Source organism: Balaenoptera acutorostrata, chromosome 12 (assembly GCF_949987535.1).
Source record: "Balaenoptera acutorostrata chromosome 12, mBalAcu1.1, whole genome shotgun sequence".
Taxonomy (NCBI): Eukaryota; Metazoa; Chordata; class Mammalia; order Artiodactyla; family Balaenopteridae; genus Balaenoptera; species Balaenoptera acutorostrata.
The window spans coordinates 63,528,869-63,549,440 of record NC_080075.1 but is presented as its reverse complement, the minus strand read 5'-3'; positions in this window follow the sequence as shown (position 1 = coordinate 63,549,440).

The following is a 20,572-nucleotide window of genomic DNA, read 5'->3' as shown; positions in this document are numbered from 1 at the left end:
TGCCAGTTCTCTCAGAGCACAGAGTGTCTCATTCCTGATCTCCTCTCTGAACTCCTTTCAAGAGGTGTTAAAGGTCAATGGCAGCAATGGCTAATGACTCAATCCTTGTAGAGCCAGATGTCAATCAACCTTCTTTAGTCAGCACCCTTTAGAAATCTTTATACCCTGGACAAATGATGGAGAAGTCTTTTGCAAGGATGGTCTGGTGCCTTCTGCCCACTGGCATCTGACCTGTGGCCCAGAGGGCAGGCATGAAGAATTTAGAAACAGGCCTATGATTCCTCCAGAGGAAGTTGCATGAAGTGTAAGCCATGGGGCTAGAGTTTCTCCTGCCCTGTGGATGTATGGCCTCACATGCAGATGAGAGAATGCAACAGCAGATTTCCTTGGGGTGAAAGAGCCACCACTGCTTGCCTGCCATGTCCCACCCTTTCAACTGATGCAAATCAGGGTACTGCCTTGCATAGCAAGGTTTTCATTCCAGTCCATCATCTAGTTTTCTATGGGCTTAGAGGCATTCCTTACTGATCCAAACAACCCCAAAGCTGATCAGGATTGTCTTCAGGAGTTTTACAAATATGAGAAAACAGGTCAGATGTCGAAGCAGGTGCTTTAGTTTACACTGTAAATTCAACTTCCTTTCTTCTTGGAAGTGGCATCAATTACTTATTCTCTAGCAGAATCCACTCTATTTTTAAAAGAAGAGCAGGTAAGAAGGATCTAAAGAGCTTCCTGAAGGATTTCTTATGTCCATTATCAAATTCCTTGGAAAACATGAGTTCTTCCAAAAACCTGTTATTTCACAAAGGAACTCTCCAAAAATTGGCCCATTTCAGTGGCAGATTTGCACTATGTATCATCAATAACTACCCTGGTGTGCTGAGCTCCACTGCCTGGATTCTAATCCTGACTCCACCACTCCTACCTGCATGACTTTGGGCAAATTACTTAACCTCTCTAGGCTTCAGATTAACAATACCTACCTAAATGCACATGTATCTCTTAGAACGATGCCTGGCAAGTGGTGAGTGCTCAGACTAACATGGGCCACAGTGGTAATGACGGGGATGCATGCTAGGTGCTTTACTAGGCTCTTTGGATATAGTCTAACCCTGACAAATACCCTCCTTTTACAGATGGGACAGTAAGGCTCAAAGAGAATAAGTAATCCACCCAAAGACATAAAGTTAGTGGGTGGCAGGGCAGGGATTCAAACCCAGGTCTTTCTAACCCAACTCTGGAGCTCTTTTCTTTATTGTGCTACCATGTTACTGGACCAGATCAGCATATGCATTACGACAATTCTTTACAGTGTCTACCGAAAAAAAATGCACAACCTAAAAGTTGAGAATTATGTTTTATTCAGTGGACAAACTGAGGACTTAAGCCCAAGAGACATCTCTCAGGTAGTTCTGAGAAACTGTTCCGAAGAAGTAAGGAAGGAGTTGGGATATATAGGAGTTTTTGCTCAAAAACCAGGTGGTCTACCTAGACGGGTGGAGTAGGGAGGGGGGGAGGGAGACACAAGAGGGAGGGGATATGGGGATGTATGTATATGTATAGCTGACTCACTTTGTTATACAGCAGCAACTAACACAACAGTAAAGCAATTATACTCCAATAAAGATGTTAAAAAAAAAACAAAACAGGTGGTCTGAACATCAGAAGATGACTGTTAAAAAGAAAAAACAGACATCTCAAGTTAATAAATTTAACCCTTTTCTATGTATGGGAAGATGTAAGAGTCTGGGCTCATTGAAATCATTCCTTTGATATGCTATGTAACTATCTAGGGCCAGTGTCTTGGTTTTTTTCATCCTGAAGCCCCTCAGGGTGCACAGTCAAGGCAGCTGCAGTGGCTGATGGCTTGATGGCTGCAACATCCTTTGTTTACTGATATGGCACGGGACATTCTTTGTCCACACCAGTTTATAAACAATTTCACAAATATTACTTGTAATCACTTAGACTTCACACAAATCCATAGGTTTGGATTACCAGCATCACAATTAACAGATGAGAAAATGGGTTCAGACAGAATGAAACTGGCCTGAGTTTACCCAGCTGATGGGTGTGGACAGGAACCCTTGACTTCTGGCTCAGCCCCTCATCTTCTGCCCACATCACTCCACCCAAGGAACAGCTCCTTTCTGAAGTCTACTGTGGCTTTCCGCTCCCAGTCTGAGTTCCTTTCCTTGACCCTCAAGATTACCATCTGCTCCTTCAAGTCATGCTTTCATTTTTCTTCAAAACCCTGGCCAGGAATTCCCTCTTCCAGGAGGTGTTTGCTGATTTAAATTTAGCTGGTCTGCTCACCAAGTGTTCTACATGGATCCTCTGCCCTTGGCTTACTGCTCTTGACAAGTTTTTCTCACAACTGCCCTATGAAGAAGACACTATCATTACCTAGCTCACAGAGTTGAGATTCAATCCAGTCTGGGTTTAGAGACTCGGTTCTTAAATATTCAAGAGTTGCTGCCTCTTTACCCCCAGTGTGTGAACCGTTAGACGGCAGCTCAGTGGCTCTGTACACGCATGCAGGGAAAAAGCCATTTCTGAGACAATCAGTTCCTGATTGAGGTAGTGGTGGCTCTTCACCAGAGCTCCTTGAAGTTCTTTTCAAAGTAAGTCAATGAATAGCTGCAGTTATTCGTGAGAACAGGTATAATGCAAAATTTGGCCCAGTTCTAAAGAAAATAGGTGGTCTGCATGGCTAGCTTGGAAACTGGTGGACTGGCTTGCATTTGATCAGCTGGACACTATAGACAAGAGACCACCCCTACATATAGAAGGCACCCAGTAAATATGTACTTATTGAGTGTATTTATCAAATCTTTATTGAGCACCATCTAAATGCTAAACTCAATACCAAGCACCATGGATACAGTGGTGAATGAGAGACAAAATCTCTGGCCTCCTGAAACTTACATCCTATTAGCTGAGCCAAACTAAAAATTAAATATTTAATATTACATCTAGTAGTAATACCTGCTATTCTTCAGAAAAATAAAGCATGATGAGGAGATAGATAGAGTATAGTGGGGATATCGTGATGACTGTAATTTATGCAGTGGCCAAAAATGCAAGTGGCCTCTTTGAGCATAATTCTGGAGCCAGTTTTAGGAAAAAAGTTATTGCTCACATCCCTACACTTAAATTTCAGGTAATTATGTTAACTTTGTTGGGTTATTGGAAGGATTACCTGGGATAATATATGCACAAGCTTTAGCAGCATTACTGGCATAAAGTAAACATTTGATAAGCAGAGGCAACAATTAGTGTGATTGTTGTGGTGGAGGTGGTGATGGTGGTGAACTCACTACTTTTTTGTTTATTTGGGGTTTTTTAAAATATTTATTTATTTGTTTAGCTATGCCGGGTCTTAGTTGTGGCACGTGGCACCTTTCAGCTGCAGCACGTGGGATCTTCCAGTTGCGGCATGTGGGATCTTTAGTTGCGGCATGTGGGATCTAGTTCCCTGACCAGGGATCGAACCCGGGCCCCCTGCAATGGAAGGGCGGAGACTGGACCACCAGAGAAGTCCCAACTAACTAGTTGTGAGGCCAGGCGACTTTGGGGCTTAACTTAGAGGAGTTAGGGAGATGAAGGACAGGGAAAACTCTTGCCACAAAGATGACAAAGAAACCACTGTCATAGGAGGAAAAGAGAATATTGAGGTTACACTGGGAGGCAAGAAACAAACAAACAAGCAAACAAAACAAAAAGAGACTCTAGAGATTTTGAGGTAGAGAAAAGCAGAGCAACCGGAATGGAGAAGAAAGGTGATGGATGCGATTAAAATGTAGATAAACATCATGAGAATTCAGATCTAAATCTTAAACCTGATGTGTGGATGACACTTATGCCCTCTCCTGCACTCTGGAACACAAATTTGCCAAATGCAATTGGAAAAGTACAAAGTGAGTTTTGGTTAAAGATCATGGTGTGTAGACATTAATTCTCCCTCTTCCCTTCCTTAAAAATCTCAAAAAGAATAAAAAATGGAGACAATATTTTAGTTGCCAATAAAATAAGTATATGACTGCAATTTTAAACCACAAACTCTGTAGCAAACCTGCTAAATGCTGTGAAATCTGGCCCAAAAATGGGGAAGAACACTGACAACTAACAACATATCCTCAGACCTTGGGCAAGATGGACATTTCCCCAAGAGCAACTGAGGCTACCCTGAAATGCCCATCCAAGGATTCTTTAAGTGATATAAGATTCAGGGGCACAGAGAGCCACAACCAAAGAGAACTGTCCCCATAGAGACCCAATTTGACACCACAGAACATGGCAGGTAGAAATCAAGGGGGAACCAGGCCAACACACAATTTTTATCTGTTGTCTACTCTCCTAGCTGAAGAGATGATCAAAGGTGAGGTCAGATGGAGAGAGTGGAGGAAACAACACTTTCCAAATTACCAATTTCTTAAATGCCAAAGACTGAGTGATGATACATAGTCACAGGTTAAGAAAAATAGTCGATTTGGTGAGAGGCTCTAGGAGACAGTACTCTCTGAGCTTACTAACATCTTCCACTACTTCCCTTCCTCCACAGACCATCTTCCAGTTGGTGTATGAGATGAATAGTGATCAGAAGGAGACACCCCCACAGACCCACTTTGAAATGAGAGGGAAAATAAAGAAGAAAGAAAGGTAAGACAAAGAAATATAAACAACAACTAGAGAAAATTTCCAAATAAACAGAGGAAGAGTTCAGACGAAGAATTCTCTGTACTTGCAAAGAAATTATAGGTGACACAGGTAAATGAAAAATATTACAGAGATGCAAGCTATACTGTACACAACAAAATTTAGAGTAAACCTAACCTAAACTAGGACTTTCACTCATTCGTTCAACATATAATTACTGAATACCCCATACATGCCAGGAGTGCTGTAAATGCTGTGTTTAACAGTGTTTAAGGTTGGCAGCGTCTCTGACCTCATGGAGCTTACAGTCTAGGATGGGGGTAGAGAGAATAAAATACACAGACTAAACTTATGTAGTCTTATAAAAATAAATAAAATAAGATTATATAATAGAGAATGAAAAGGTTAGGCCTTTTTTAGATTGGGTGATCAAGAAAGGTCCCTCTGATCATGTGACATTTTATCTGAAACCTGGATAACATGAATGATCCAGAAATAAATGAATCACTACACTGTACATCTGAAACTAACACAATATTGTTAATCAACTATACTTCAATTAAAAAACCCCAAAACGAATATCTGGGAAGACATTCTAGGCAGACATAATAATAGTAAAAAAAGATTATAAGGAAGGTAAACATGAGTGACAATTAAAGAATATCCAGCAAATACGTAATTGATGTTTGAAAAAAAAGAAATGAATAAATGAAACAGAAAATATGTTAAAAAATGTAATAGGAAAACAATCCCCAAATAAATGCTTGAATCTGCAGATTGAGTGAATAATATTATAATGAAAACTTGATCTTTGAATGATCAACACCAGTACCTAGGAATAGTATGGATAACTAGCCCTTAATCTGGCCTGGTCTTGTGGCTTGCTTTGGCCAATAGCATCTTGCAACAGCTCTGACCCTAAGCTTCAGAGGCCTCACAGACTTCCAGTCTCTTTCTTTCAACGCTGCTACTGGTATGTGGACAAACCGGAGCTACCCTGCTGGAGGCTGAGAGATCACACAACAAGGTCACCTCCATTGCTCCTGCCAGGAGATAACCAACTGCCACACATGTGAGTGAGGTGACTGTAGGCCAGTCAGGCTCCAGCTGACCCATGTCCTGACCACAGATGCTTAGGTAATTCACCCAGGATCAGCAGAACCACCTCCACAGACCTGTAGACCTGTGAGCTATAATAAATGGTGTTTGTTTTCAGCCACAAAGCTTTGTAGAGGTTTATTAGGCACTAAGCTGACTGATAAATACCTAAATGTCTTTCATTTAGATGAGAGACAATTTAGGACATGTCTTTGCCTTTAGAGAGATAATTTAGGACATGTCTTTTATAAAGAAATGTTTACCTGAAATTCAGCACATTTAATTATATGTTAGTTTCTTTTTCTTCTGTTAAATTCAAGTGGAATTATATTTAAAGCTTTTTATTAAAAACTGCTTTAATATTTTTTATTAATACTTTTATTAAAAATAATTTCATTCCATCAAAATTTTATCAATTTATCTATCTATCCTTTTAACTGTAGATGTGCCTAAAGAGATATCAGGAACAATATTTACCAAATGTTAATAGTTGTTCTTTCATGTGATGTTCTTTCATGGTAAATTTTTGTATAATTTTTACATTGTGTTTTGTAGGTTTCTGTATTACTTGAATTTATTGTAATGTATATATATCGACTTTATAAAAACTAGTTGAATCATTCTTTTAAAAAGAACATGTACAGGGGCTTCCCTGGTGGCACAGTGGTTGAGAATCTGCCTGCCAATGCAGGGCACACGGGTTCGAGCCCTGGTCTGGGAAGATCCCACATGCCACGGAGCAGCTGGGCCCGTGAGCCACAATTACTGAGCCTGCGCGTCTGGAGCCTGTGCTCCGCAACAAGAGAGGCCGCGATAGCGAGAGGCCCATGCACCGCGATGAAGAGTGGCCCCCGCTTGCCACAACTAGAGAAAGCCCTCGCACAGAAACGAAGACCCAACACAGCCATAAATAAAGAAATAAAATAAATAAATAAAGCATGACACAAATTAAGCAATGTGAATACCATCAAGCTTTAAAAAAAAAAATGAAATAACGAATAACTACTCTTAAAATTTCTAAAAAAAAAAAAAAAAAAAAGAACATGTACAATAGCCAGGACATGGAAGCAACCTAAATGTCCATCAACAGAGGAATGGATAAAGAAGATGTGGTACATATATGCAAAGAAATATTACTCAGCCGTAAAAAGGAACAAAATTGGGTCATTTGTAGAGACATGGATGGACCTAGAGACTGTCATACAGAGTGAAGTAAGTCAGAAAAAGGAAACAAATATTGTATATTAACACATATATGTGGAATCTGAAAAAATTGGTATAGACAATCTTATTTACAAAGCAGAAATAGAGACACAGATGTACAGAACAAACATATGGATACCAAGGGGGAAGGAGGAGGGTGGGATGAATTCAGAGATTGGGATTGACATATATACACTATTGATACTATTTATGAAATAGATAACTAATGAGAACCTACTGTATAGCACAGGGAACTCTACTCAGCGCTCTGTGGTGACCTAAATGAGAAGGAAATCCAAAAAAGAGGGGATATATGTATATATATAGCTGATTCACTTTGTTGTACAGTATAACCTAACACAATATTGTAAAGCAACTATACTCCAATAAAAAATTTTTTTAAAACTTAAAAAATCAAAAGAACATGACAGGTAGTAAGGAAGTGCTCAAAAAAGGATGGAGCCATGTTGAAAGGATAAAGGAGCAATATGGGATCCTGGATTGATTCCTGGACCAGAAAATGGACATTAGTGGGAAAACTGCTGAAATTTGAATAAGGTCTCTAGAGTAGTTATTAGTGCTATATCAATGTTAATACATTGTTTGATCATTGTGATTGTTATGTAAGATGCTATAATATGGGAAGTTGGGTAAAGGATAACAGGAACTTTGTGTACTATTTTTGCAATTGTTAAGTATAAAATTATTTCAAAATATAGTTAGAAAAGAGCATGACATGGTGTTAAATAATGTAAATATAAAGTTGGATTTTGATCTATCTTACTTTTGAAATGCAAAATTTGTGAAATAAATGGGGGAACATCAAAAAGTGACCAATAACTAATGCATATAGTTAATGAAAATTGCTCTTAGGTGTAAGTTGATTCTAATTTGTAGTTTTAGAGTTCCAGGATATTCTGGAAAAGAATTTGTTGATGTAAATGTTTAATGTCTATAATATCACTGTTGTTATTAATACATGATACTGTTTGGTCTGCAAGGACCACATCAATTCTACACTCTGTTCAAGCAGAAGTTTATATACATTAACAGGAAAACAGGTGATTTTATTTGCTTCATTGTCCTCACTATCATCTGTATATCAATCCCAGACCTTCCCTCCTTTTTCCCCAGTTTTATTGACAAATAATTGACATACATCACTGTTTAAATTTAAGGCAAAACACTTCCATTTACCATTGCAACAAAAAGAATAAAATACCTAGGAATAAACCTACCTAAGGAGACAAAAGACCTGTATGCAGAAAACTATAAGACACTGATGAAAGAAATTAAAGATGATACAAACAGATGGAGAGATATACTATGTTCTTGGATTGGAAGAATGAATATTGTGAAAATGACTATACTACCCAAAGCAATCTACAGAGTCAATGCAATCCCTATCAAGCTACCAAAGGCATTTTTCACAGAACTAGAACAAAAAATTTCACAATTTGTATGGAAACACAAAAGACCCCAAATAGCCAAAGCAGTCTTGAGAAAGAAACGGAGCTGGAGGAATCAGGCTCCCAGACTTCAGACTATACTACAAAGCTACAGCAATCAAGACAGTATGGTACAAAAAGAGAAATACAGATCAATGGAAAAGGATAGAAAGCCCAGAGATAAACCCATGCACATATGGTCACCTTATCTTTGATAAAGGAGGTAAGAATATACAATGGAGAAAAGACAGCCTCTTCAATAAGTGGTGCTGGGAAAACTGGACAGCTACATTGTAAAAGAATGAAATTAGAACACTCCCTAACACCATACATAAAAATAAACTCAAAATGGATTAAAGACCTAAATGTAAGGTCAGACACTATCAAACTCTTAGAGGAAAGCATAGGCAGAACACTCTATGACATACATCACAGCAAGATCCTTTTTAACCCACCTCCTAGAGAAATGGAAATAAAAACAAAAATAAACAAATGGGACCTAATGAAACTTAAAAGCTTTTGCACAGCAAAGGAAACCATAAACAAGACCAAAAGACAACCCTCAGAATGGGAGAAAATATTTGCAAATGAAGCAACTGACAAAGGATTAATCTCCAAAATATGCAAGGAACTTATGCAGCTCAATATCAAAAAAACAAACAACCCAATCCAAAAATGGGCAGAAGACCTAAATAGACATTTCTCCAAAGAAGATATACAGATTGCCAACAAATACATGAAAGGATGCTCAACATCACTAATCATTAGAGAAATGCAAATCAAACTACAGAGAGGTATCACCTCACACCTGTCAGAATGGCATCATCAAAAAATCTACAAACAATAAATGCTGGAGACGGTGTGCAGAAAATGGAACCCTTTTGCACTGTTGGTGGGAATGTAAACTGATACAGCCACTATGGAGAACAGTATGGAGGTTCCTTAAAAAACTAAAAATAGAACTACCATATGACCCAGCAATCCCACTACTGGGCATATACCCTGAGAAAACCATAATTCAAAAAGAGTCATGTACCACAGTGTTCATTGCAGCTCTATTTACAATAGCCAGGACATGGAAGCAACGTAAGTGTCCATCAACAGGTGAATGGATAAAGAAGATGTGGCACATATATACAATGGAATATTACTCAGCCATAAAAAGAAACGAAATTGAGTTATTTGTAGTGAGGTGGATAGATGTAGAGACTGTCATATAGAGTGAAATAAGTCAGAAAGAGAAAAACAAATACAGTATGCTAACACATATATATGGAATCTTAAAAAAAAAATGGTTCTCAAGAACCTTGGGGCTGGATAGGAATAAAGATGCAGATGTAGAGAATAGACTGGAGGACACGGGGAGGGGGAAGGGTAAGCTGGGATGAAGTGAGAGAGTGGCAGGGACATATACACACTACCAAATGTAAAATAGATAGCTAGTGGGAAGCAGCCGAATAGCACAGGGAGATCAGCTCGGTGCTTTGTGTCCACCTAGAGGGGTGGGATAGGGAGGGTGGGAGGGAGGGAGACGCAAGAGGGAAGAGATATGGGAACATATGTATATGTATAACTGATTCACTATGTTATACAGCAGAAAGTAACACACCATTATAAAGCAATTATATTCCAATAAAGATGTTAAAATAAATAAATAAATAAATTTATGGCATACAGCATGATGGTTTGATTTACGTATATTGTGAAATGATTACTACAGTAGGTACAGCTAACATCCATTTTCTCATATTGATACAATAAAAAGAAAAGAAAACAAAAGAAAAAAAAGGAAAACATCTTGTGATGAGAACTCTTAGGATTTGCTCTGTTAACTACCTTTCTGTGTATCATAGAACAGTGTCAGCTATAGTCGTCATGTCGTATGTAATATCTCTAGGACTTATTTATCTTATAACTGGAAGTTAGTACCTTTTGACCACCTTCTTTCAATCCTCCCACCCCCACCCACAAATCTGATCTCTTTTTCTGTAAGTTTGTTTGTTTTTTATATTCCACATATAAGTGAGATCATAGAGTATTTGTCTTTCTCTGACTTATTTCATTTAGCATAATGCCTTCAAGGTCCATCCATGTTGTTGCAAATAGTAGGATTTCCTTGTTTTTCATGGTTGAATAATATTTCATTATGTGTATGTATGTATAGGTGTATATATATACATCTGTATATATATATATATATATATATATATTCATGCATCCATCAATGGACACATTTTTAATTGGGTTGTTTGAGGGTTTTTTTGGTTATTGAGTTATACAAGTTTATATATTTATTAAACTTTAAAAGTAATTATTAATATATTTCCAGCCTAACTTTAAAAATTACATTTACTTAATCAAAGGAATAATTAAGGAGTTAGAAACTAGGTTACAGCCCCAAGATAGCAAAACATGACAAACACAAAATATGTACTGAAAAGTGGTATAAATCTGCTATTTGTGATGCACCAAGGGAAAGACCATTTGGTCCAGGTTGAAACAGCAGTTTCCTTAGAAGAGGAACACTCTATTTTTTTTTTTTTTAACCAGTTATACTATTCTTTACATCCATTTTGATGCTATGACTAAACAATATCCATACCACATAAACATGCCAAGACGCTTTAAATGTATACATAAACAACTCCAATACATTCCAATTGTTCCATAAAGCAGGTATTTTTAAAAAGGGCAGAATAATTCCATACCAGGTTCATTATAGAGGAATTCTCTGGTGGATTCTGAAGCAAATAGAAAGAAAACAACAAAAACCTTAGAAACTTGTAACTGACAAAATAAATTGCTTTTCTTTTTTTAGTTTGGAAATAGTACTGACTCTTATAAAGAGTGGCAATTCACACAAAGAATGTTATATCTGTTTACAAAAGTTGTGTGTTAGATCTCTAAACTACTACTGTCAAGTCAAACGTCAAGAGCGTTCTTTAGTGAAAGGAAGGGGAGGGGCTGGCTCCAGGCAGTCCAGCAACACCAGCTCACTCTGCAAACAGAGCTGTGTGGCTTGAATGCCACAGCAACTACTTGGAGCCGTTCGTTGAACACAGGAGATGATAAAGTATCTAGCAAAGAAAATATGAAAAGCTGCTGTTCAAAAACTGTTTATAAAACAAATATACTCTTATTGTAAGTTGCCAAAAACTGGGTTTCAATCTACCTTACCAGTGTGTGACTATTTACCATTTGAGTTTTATTTCGGCTCTTCTCGTTGCGTTCATTCCTTATGTGGATTAGTTCATGCCCTCTGTCCTTGGAAGTTCTCTCCAAAGTAGATTACAGAATTTAGAGACATTTTTAAAGTCCATTGATAATTTTCCAGTTCTATGTAGTCTACAGTTTAACCATCAGCCATTTGCTCGGATATAAAACAGGGGGAAAAAAAGATATTCTCACATTAAAACCAAAATGCTTTATTTTCTCAGTGCTCCTGTATCTTATTCTATTAAATATCATATAGTACAGGCAAATGGATGTGGATTTGATGCAAATGGATGTGGTCTGACAATTTATTTTTTTATTTCTTTTAGCCCTAGAAATTAACCAAAACCATTTCTTCTGCGCAATGTCACCCTGAATTCAAGAGTGAGATCTGGCAGGCGAGTCTTGGTAACAGACCCTGCATCTGTCTCGTGTCCATCAATGTCATGGCTAGTTTGGAAGTTAACAAGGCATTTTGTGGCACCACAGGTGCAATCCATTTAAAATTAACCCCAATTAAAATACAAACTAGCACAAATTGAACAGGTTTTTTTTGCATATTAATTTTGTATGTACACTGTCAGAATTTTAAATCAGCTTTGCCTAAGGACTAAAGTGAACTACGTTCAAGTGCTATATCTTTAGGAAAAATGTCCCCAAATGACTACATATGTCACTATGGATTTTTGTTATTATTATTTGTTGTTATTATTTTTGTTTATCTTACAAACTCTCTAATGTATTAAAAATAATTGAGAGTGGATGAAAATCTCCCCCCACCAATGCAATTATTCACATATTCATCAGGCAAATGTTCACACCTTGGGCCCAGAGTCTAGGATACAACTATGAATCAATCTTTTCTCTGCTTTTCTTCCCTAATCTCCAAAGTTTCTCCAACCACCTAAAAACCCACATAGAATTCCAAACGATTTCAGTAGCTCAGTTGGGCAAGTAGTAATGCACAGGCCAAACTCCCGATGTGTTTTTGACATTTGCTGATAAAGATGTGTGGGTGTTTTTTTTTTTAATTAATTAATTTTTTTTTACGCATGGGTGTTATTTTTCTTTTTACCTAAGGATGTTCCACCCAACCTGGCAAGGAAGGAAAACGGGACTGAGGGGCCCTTAGCCAGCAAGGTCACTGTCTACACTGCAGATGTTGGTGGAGTAGAGGAGTCTTGGTGAGAATGAGGGATTGAGACAGGGAAGAAGAAACCCAGAGATCTGATTTGTCTTCTATTCTGAAACCAAGTGTCTTATTTTCAAGCGCAAGGTTTTTAAAAAAAAAAAATCTCAAAAAGAAAAAAGAAAAAATATCTCATTGGCAGCATGCAGCCAGCAGCTAGCTGCAAAGCTCAGGACCTGCCCCGAGGGATATGCAGCACTGTGGCCTCTGAGACCACTGTGCCACCCGTGTGCTCAGATGTCATCCCTCCCTTCCGGAGAGCCAGGCCAACTGCCAGAACGGCGGTAGAACCATTATTTGTATACAGTGTTTGTAATGGACATCAGAAATGGTGATAGGCAGGATGCCCATAAAATTTATCATCCAAACTAGACACTTTAGAGAGAGGGCACTATTAATCACCACACCAGGTCAGCAGACATGAATGGAGCATGCCCCAGGCAAACTGGGGCACAGGGCTATGCTACCCAGAGGAGGCCTGTTCAGGATGCCTGCATTTTCTCTTTACTAGGTTTGCAATTAAAACATTTATAGCTTCTCTGAAGCCCCACCTCCAGGGTTATACTGCCTGGAAATGACTTTGAGAATGTATTTTGGGGCAAAACAGATTTGTTGAAGACAGTGTCCTCATAAGTGTGTAGCAATAACTACAGAAGGAATTATATTCCCACTTTGCTGTCCCAGTGTGGTTAGAGGAGATTCTAGAATTAGAAAAGAAACCCGAAAATGAAAGACCTGATCTAAGGGCTTAATTTTGCCCTTCAGGAAACAAAACACACAGAGTGGCCAGTGGTTCTTTAAAGATGTTCCCCATCAATCTTCCACCTCATGTTCATTTGGTCTGCCTTTGCCTGACTCTATCTCATTTAACTTTTTGAAAAAACTTATTTTATCTACAGCCTAGAAACTCTGATACAGTTTGTCAACATCAAGGAAGTCTTTTACTTGGGAATAGTGCATTACCCTCGCCAGAGCACGGCTTCCTATTCAGTGGACGTCATTTTATGCTTCTGTCTCTCTTCATTTGAAATACCTGGGATGTACCATCTTAAACAAAAATGCAACCATTCAAGGAGAGAGAGAAGGAACGCCTGAGCTGCCACAGGAAGTGAGACAGGGCTGGGGCTGAGGCCGGGGCATTGGGGGGCACTGTAAATAAGGCAGAGGCCTGGGCAGAGCGACAAGAAATATTTGGCATTCCTGGCTTCCCACAAAAGGTAGGTCAAGGAGAGGGAATGGGCAATTGGGCTGGACTGTACACCACAACTATTCTTTTTTGGGCTGAATCCAGTCCACTGTGTCACAGAAACGTCCCCAGTGGGAAGCCGCCACATTTATTCCACACTATGGCAAATGCTCAGGGTAATTAGACCCGATGCCTGTCTGTACACAGGACAGGGTCAACGTCTGTGGCAAAGACAGCTGCTGGTTTCGAGGCTGCATGTTAAATCCACTTGGACTAACACCGTCAAAGCCGTATTCAGAATGCCATGTGTTTAAGGGATGGAGCACCAAAGGTCTGTTTCCACGGGTCCCAGTCAAAACAAAGTCCACTATTTCACGGTGTGCCCACAGGAGGGCTGTTTCAGAACACTGCTGGCCGCTTTTTGGATTGGAATTTTGGAAGAGGAACCCTGCCTACTGTTCCCTGGGTAGTGAATTGAAGATGTGCCTCTCTTTTCTTTGAAACTCTGGGGGAAAAAAAATCCCACCTTATCATCAATAACAAAATAACTACACATACACCAAGACAAAAACAGCCGTTCAGTTTAGAAGAGATTGGTCATCAAACAGGCTTTCTTCCTGCCTCCTTCTCTGGTCCTTTCAGGGTAATTCAGCTCCTGCTACAGGATCTATAAAATGCTGTATTGAGACTATTTCATTAGGTTTCCAGCAGTGGGAAATTCGAGCTACTGGATATACCCAAGGCCCGTGCAAGCTCTTTGTTTTTTTTTTTTTCTTAATTCAAGTCTCTGGCTATAGAACAAATAGCAGAGCTTACTGTTGCTGGATGTCTAATTTCCTCAAGTACTTCTGAGGCAAACGTCGCAGAACAAGAGATGAACAGAAGTACACGTGGAAAACAGGACACCATGACCCAAGAGTCAGCAGGTAGATGGACGGCTTGTAAATCTTCTCCTCTGAGTCATTTAGATAAGCAGGTCTTAGGTGATAAACCCAAGGAGGTACCTCAAAGAGCAGTGGGATGGCTTTCCTGTCCCCTCCTCCACTCTGTCTACATGGCCCAGAGTGAAGTGGCGATTTGGTAATTGTGTTAAAAGTTTGATATGCTGCAGAAGTTGCTTTGGAATTGTTTTTATTTTTGTTTCATTCAAATGAACAGGTAATCTTGATAGAGTGGCCATATGCATTTCCTGAGACAGTCTTAATATCTAATATTTTGTTTGATCATCCCTATAAGTGCACCAGAATCATGTCCCCTCAAGTTTTGGTTCAGAAAACATGGTGGGGGGAATCTTGGGGCATCTGTGTATTTTTCAGGAAGAGTAAAGAAGTAGGAGAGAAGGGAGGGCAGGCATGGAATGCCTCCTTGGTGACAGGAAACATGCCAGAAATTTGCACGGTTAGTATAACAGTGGTAGTTTATAAATTAGGAAACTCGCTCAGAGAAATGCAGTGACCTGCCCAAGGTACCTGGCTACGAAGCGATGAAACAAAGCTTCGAATCCAGATCTGTCTGATTCCAGTACCCATGGCTTTTCGACCATTGTATAAACTGCTGATTCTGTTTCTAGGGAGCCTGATCATTCTTAAGGAGGTAAGATTTATAAGCATGAAAACTCTAAATAATAAAGATGGGAATAATGTGTTACATTATGACAAATGGTCAATTCTATTAATCAGATCATTTACTCCTCTGTTGCAAAATATGGTCCATATACACACCCAAGTTTAATTCCCAGCAGAATAAATTTCCTTTTTTAAATTATTTGTTGAGGAGGATCCCAAAAGCAATGCAGCCCAGAGTATCAACATCAGGTCAAGACCCTCCAATCAAGACCCTGGCTCTGCTCAGGAGGCCAGCCATCTGTCAATGTCGTGCTGCATGCTTGATGATGGTACAATGCTGCAGAGATGGAGGGAGTGCCAAGGATCGCCCACTGACAGGTCATGAGGGCCATAATGCTTTACAATTACTGTCTACAATCAACATCTTCCATTCCTTAAACATTCCCTGGTTACCTGTTGTGTACAAAGCACAATGTTGAAGATGCTGGGACTAGAGGGAGACATAAGACCCAGTCTCCACTCTCCAGGGGTTTACAGAGGAAGGAGGTATGACTGTGTAAGAAAATGCCAGATGATAGATACAAACAGTTAACTCTGTTTGTTAACTCTGGCAACTCCAGAGGGGAGTGATATCACTGCATCTAATGGGAAAATCAGTGGAGGAGGCATCTGACATAGGCCTTGAAGTATGTGTAGGAGCCCAACAGACAGGCGTGGGGAGAAAAAAAACAGAAGCGAATGCTCACAGTGGGAGAAGAACAGGATCTGTCAAAATAGCAAGTCATCCAGCTTGTCTGGATTGTCAAATATATGAGAGGGAGTATTAGGAATAAGACTTATTTTCTGGGCTTGCCCTTCACCTTGAACTTCAGTTGATATACGATTCATCACTTTTGGCTTGTCCTCCTGAGCAGGACCAGACCCCCCCAGTCAGTAGGCAGCACTGGCCAGCAGCCCAGCTGCTCTCCTGTGTGTGTGCATATGTGGACCAGCGATGCAGGGGGTCAAGGTTGTTTCCTCACTCAGAAACTCATCTGGTTCATGAGCACTAGCCTCGCTGGCCTGGAAAGCTGATCTGGTCTCCTTTTTGACCTCCTGTTTTCTCTGTCCTGAAGCTCTGACCCCCTGGACAGAAGGCTGGGTCAGCTCGGCTTGCAGCCAGCAGACACTGAAGAGGCCACCATTCACAGGGACCCTTCTCCTCTCAGGCCCCCAACACTCCTAGGGTGGGCAGCCAGCATCGCTTTCCCTCTGGTTCCAGGCAGTGTCTACCTATCAATTAAGCTGTAAGATGTTTGCCCTGGGGATGTGGTTTGAGGGTCAATCTAAGGTTTAAAACAAAACAAAACAAATTCTGCCTCACTGAATCTTAAATTTTTGACTTCTGGTTAAGTATCTTCTAAAAACATACCAGGCACAGTCACCCATGCGCCCAATCAATGAACAGAAGTGAGCAACTAAAAGCCTGCTTTAGCTCTTTCCTCATTTCATTGCCTCATCAAAGTGTCTGGTTCTCAGCTTGACCCCAACTTATCAGCTGTGATGCCTGCCCCACATCAACACTGACCAGTGAGTTGTTAGAAATGCAGATCCTGGGGCTCATCCCAGACTTGGTGAATCATAATCCCCAGGCTGAGAGATAGACTTGTGGGTTTTATTTTGTATATATCTTCCCCAAGTGATTATGATACACAGTCAGGATGGAAAGTCACTGCCTCTGGCAAATGCCTTATAACGTTTTGCATTTACGTTCCCTGTCCATTGCATCCAAGAATTTCAAGAGTTAGAAGGGATCTTGAAGATCAGTTAGTCCATCACTTTTTAATTTCATGGTAGCAAGAAGCCAGTCTAGGAGCTGGGGATGTAGTGGGCGGCGTTTCCCTAAGTACATGACTGGGAACCAACTTCTCTTGGAGCATAGACTAGCATCTCACTGCCTGAAGAACACAGCATGGGAAAGGCTGAGTACTTCATCCTATTTATGTTGTCAAAGAAAGGAGAAGTGACCTGCCAGATGGCACATGGCTCTGGACCTCCAGCCTTACTTCCCCCTGCCTGGGTTGCTTCTGGCTGATCCCTACCATCTGCAGCTTGGAGTTAAGATGGCGTGCTGCAAACAGATGTGACACTTGTGGGAACACCATGTTCTAGAAGTGTGTGAGGTGATGTATGCAGTGGGCTGGGGTGACTTGGCCTTTATCTGAGCAATGCCTTGTGACCATGGCAGACACTGAAATCACAGAGCATCTTAGAATCACTGAAGAAAGGAGAATTTTTTCCCCCAGAAGAAATTCCAGATCTTGGAACTTGGAAATCAAGAATCGTTTATTTCCACCCCAGGTTGAGCACAGCTTCCTTGTTGGATTCTGTGCTCTAGCATGGAAGTCAGCCTCCAAACCCAGGGGCTGTCTAGGCTGAGCTCCTGCCAATGGTCAATCAGGAGTAGATGCTTGTAGCAGAGGGAACTGTGGGCAGTCAGAAGACCAGAGTGGAAGCAAAAGGCAGCTGGGAGGGTAGGCAGACAGACTGAACCGTTTTGGTCCCTCTCAGGCCCAGACCTGTGGCTGCACCTGACGCTCCGCATGCCATCGATAAAATGGACCCCTCATCTCATGACGCAAGAACTACAGAGCTACCTGCTTTACAACCTCAGGAAATCTAGCCTGGTGCCTTGTTCATGCAAACTGTTCCCTGACTGTGCATACGAATAATGATGGAATAATGATGGACTAAATGTGACACAGCAGGGGACCTTTCCATCTTCAGAGGAAAACTGTTCTTACACTCTCTTAGGGAAATCTCCTTCTCTACTAGGGGGCAAATCTCTCTGGCTACTTGAGGCTGCCTGCTGATTCCCATCCCTCCTCAGCCCATCAGGCAGAGGCAGAGCTGTTCCTGGATACACCCCCTCCCCCCCGACATACACACACGTAATCCGTTTACTTTCAGATCCTTGCCCAGAACCCTCCAGGAGCCCAGACCAGGTCCTGGGTTCCCAGGTCCAAAATTTTTGTAGCAAGCCAAGCTTTTCTAACCTGAAACTTTTAATAGTAAATAAATAAAACGATCCAGGCTCCAAATGGCCCAGGCACAGCCACCCTATTTAGGGCTGTGAATATCACAATAGGTGATTGTTTTAAAGTGTTTTAATGAGTCTCAAAACATCCTACATAATATCAGCCTCCACTTCAGGCCTCCTGACAGGCTCCAGTAAAAAAACATGAGTTGACAGGAATAAAACAGCTTGCTCAGGAGTAATTGAGTGGAATTAGAATGAACAGACAGGAAAGAAAAATTGGTGCTTGGGTCACAAGGAACTTTTTGTTAGGAACGCTCTGGGGGATTTGGTGGGATGTAGTCCCGCTGACTAATCACCAGTATAGAAAGTTTACAGTCTCTCCGCCATGCCAACGTCTTTAATAACTTGAGAAGCATGAGAGGTGGCTGTTAATTTCAAAGACAGTTATATGAAGTTTTATTGAGTGTGGTGCAGAGTATATAGTAAGCAGCCTGTGAAATAATGAACCCTTTAAAGAGGGCTTCTGAGCCAAAAGAACAGTGATTTTTCTTTTGTTATTGGAAGGCAGGAAAGTGTATATGAAGTAGGATCTCTCCATTGCACACGGGATGGGCCGTTTTCTTCATCTGGGGCATCTGTGGTGCCAAGAGGCATGAATGTTCAGATGGACTGAGCTTGGGTATTGTCATGACATGCCTCTGCCAGGAAGAGAGCAGAGTGGGAAGGAAGGGGTTAAATGGGCTGGGCACTGCCCCCCTCCCCCCGCTCCCCAGTTCTCCTGTGCACATTGGCTCCTGGGCCTTCTCTCCTCACCCTTGACCGACAACAACGCTGAGTAGAGGTAGCGCCCCCCTCATGTCCCCAGATGTCACGATGTGGACAAACTGGAGTTCAAACCAGTGGGTTCTTGGAATTAAAGAGGACCAACTTTAAAGGACCAACTTTGAAAAGAGCAAGACTTTACACACTTCCTCAGGGGCGCTCTGGGGCAGGAGACCGTGGGTGAGGAACAGTGAGGGCACACATTGCCTTGCCGGTCTAGAGCCATTCACGATGGCCTGCTCTTACGTCTCCACGCTCTAAGGAACGGAGGAAGTGGGCAGGTGATGTACCTGACATCTCTGAGCCATGGTGATGGGGGCTGGGATCTTCCTTCACCTCCTAGGCAGCCGTCAATGATTTCAGCCCATGGAGAACCCTGTGATTTATCATTCTCTCTCCCTCCCTCTACTCTCCCTCCTCCCCATCCCCCTCCCCCTCCCCCTCCTCCTTCTCTCTCTCTCTCTCTCTCTCTCTCTCTCCCTCTCTCTCCCTCCCTCCCCCCAACTTTGAAGGCATCTATGAGTATGTGTGTGAAAAGGCTGAGATAGAGCAATCTGTCTAGTCCTCTTTGGAAATCATCTGTTGTTTCCTCATCCTCTCATTTTTGTATTCGACATTCATCAAACACAGTGCCAAAAACCCGACAACAAATGTGAGAAAGGCTGACGAGGCTCCTCCAATCCCCACTGCCCCCACCAACAGGCAGGTCAGCCCCGCCTGGCTCAGCCGGCGGCCATGGGCAGGGACCGTGACGGTGGACAAGGCAGGTGCTCTCCCAACTGGGGAGCAGACGTGTCGCTGGCCTTTGCTGTCTGCGCCCTTCATTCTGCACTGAGTCTGCTGTGACTCACAACAATGGTTTTGGCCATGGGGCTCCCTGGGCTGAGGCTCAACGGGACCAAATCCTACTGACCAAGAAAACCAAAACATAACAGAAAAACAGGCCTTCTCTGAGCCAGTCCTATGGAGCAAAGGAAATGATGTAAACAAAGAGATTAGTTAAAGGAAAAGGAGTTATTTCCTGCCTCAGCACTGGCAACAAGTCTTTCTCTTACTTAATTCAGCATGTTGTTAGCAACATGCCTTCTGGCTTCACTCATATTTTTTTTTTTTTTTAAGACACATCTCGGCCCTTCACACAATAAGGCAATTTAGCTGTTTCCAGGAGTC